The 1962-nt window shown below is 38.4% G+C and overlaps 1 non-coding gene across 1 annotated transcript; it reads right to left on the bottom strand.

Moving 5' to 3' along the window:
- Positions 1 to 944: 944 nt before the first annotated feature.
- LOC145637560 (small nucleolar RNA R71) lies at positions 945 to 1050 on the bottom strand. The gene has a single exon (XR_014114331.1). It is a non-coding gene; the product is annotated as a small nucleolar RNA R71 (small nucleolar RNA).
- Positions 1051 to 1962: the final 912 nt, after the last annotated feature.

Genomic DNA, 1962 nt, shown 5'->3' with positions numbered 1-1962 from the left:
GGTTCCTCGTTAGAGTCTATCGTAGTTGGCGCTAGCTTGACCTATAGGAGATTAGCCTACCTTACTCTCTTATTGTTTTGGATACACACATCTCACTCTATTGCTTCGAAATAGCTTAGCTTTGACTTTAGCATTCATTTCCCATTCCTAGTGGTTCGACCCTCGACTTACTCTATGCTTTGTATAGCGGTGTGTTGAGTGATTATAAATTTTGTTTTGACCAAGGGCAGGTTAGTTTTCAATGACCTAGTCTTGCTTAGGGTAAAAAATAGCCCCGTTGCCGGGGAATGGCGTAGATGATTGTTATTGTTGTTGAGTCTATTTCACCTTAATCTCAAAAATACAAAAATATTTTTCTCTTTAGGCTACATTTGTAGCCGTGCTATTGATATTTTCTTTGAGTTTTTGTATGCGTAGGATAAGAGGAAGGACTTTAGTGCCATTTGATCTGGAAATCGAGAGAACAATAACAAGGATAAGGGTTGCTAATCATTCTTTGAGTCAAAGCACTCCAGGAGAATAAATTCACCAAGAAAGAGAAGAAGAGGATCAAGTAAGCAAGGGAGATAATCCAAGAGTTAATTTGAAGGAGTTAGGTACTCCGGGTGCATACAAGTATGAGAGCGGGATTGCTCCATTATTGATTCCGGATAGTGGTTTTGAAATCAAGCCGACAATGATTACATTGATCGAGAGGCGACAATATAGTGGTGCATCGAACGAAAGTCCTCTCAACCACCTTAAGTAATTCGAGAAATATTGCAACACTATTATGGTGAGTGGGGTTGCACAAGAGTTTATAAGGCTCAAATTATTTCCTTTTTCCCTTATAGTGCGAGCCTTGGAATGGTTAGACAAGGAGGTCGAGCCGAATTCTTTAAGAACATGGGACGATGTTACTAAAGGATTCTTATCCCGTTTCTACCCTCAAAAGAAAACGTCAGAAGCTAGAACTTTGATCCAAAATTTCAAGCAAAGGCCTAACGAAAATCTCTATGAAGCATGGGAGATGTACAAAGAGTACCAAAGAGAGTGCCCTCACCACGGAATTCCAACTTACCAAACAATTCAAATTTTCTATGGTGGATTGAGTCCTCAAGGTAGGTCGAGCTTGGATGCCGGAGATGGAGGCCCAATCACGAACAAGACGGTGGAAGAGGTTGTTGATGTGATAGATGACGTAGTGAGGAACTACATGAGTTGGCAAAAGGTTGAGGAACAGTCAACAAACGAGTGTGCCTCGGTTGATCAAGTCAATGCCATCAACAAATTGTTTACTATACTTTCGGACTTAGGAAAGGATGGCTTCTATCAAGGCTAAGCTTGAGAATTCATCTTCGCAAGCACAAGATTTTCCCTCCTAATTTAAGGGGAGAGGTATATCTTTTTACTCTAACCCTCTTTTTGCTTCTTATTGCATTATTAGAAAATGTTTGGTTTGTGATTTATGTTGAATAAATGATCATGATGTTTCTAATTGTCTAAATGTTCCTTGTGATGGATGTGATGAATAGGATGAAAATGAAAATGTGCATGTGAATTATGTTGGAAATAGTTGTTTCGAATCTAGAGTTAATGCTCAAAAGAATGTTAGAAATAGGAACTATCATAACCATGGGAGCTACGATAATTATAACCAAAATAGTTGTTATAGGAACCAAGTAACCCAAGGGTTTCATGGTAACCATAACAACTTTCGTTGTAATGATCAAAGCTACAGCCAAGAATACAGGGATCATAACAAAGGTTATAGTAATCATAGTCAAAATTCCGGCCAAAATCTTGATAAGAGCAATTAGAGAAACAAAAGTAGAGGAAATTTTTAAAATGATGCTCAAAGGGGCTCCTCACCCAAATTTACTTTAATAACTCAATGCCATAGTAATGATTCCTATGGTCAACAAATTCAATTTATGAGTAGGCTAGCGAATTTCATGGTAGATCAAGCTAAGAAGTTGGGCG

The sequence above is a fragment of the Chenopodium album genome, chromosome 6 (assembly GCF_948465745.1).
Source record: "Chenopodium album chromosome 6, dcCheAlbu1.1, whole genome shotgun sequence".
In the NCBI taxonomy this organism is placed as follows: Eukaryota; Viridiplantae; Streptophyta; class Magnoliopsida; order Caryophyllales; family Amaranthaceae; genus Chenopodium; species Chenopodium album.
Note: the sequence above shows the minus strand (reverse complement) of the source record. Positions and strands in the feature narration are given on the sequence as shown.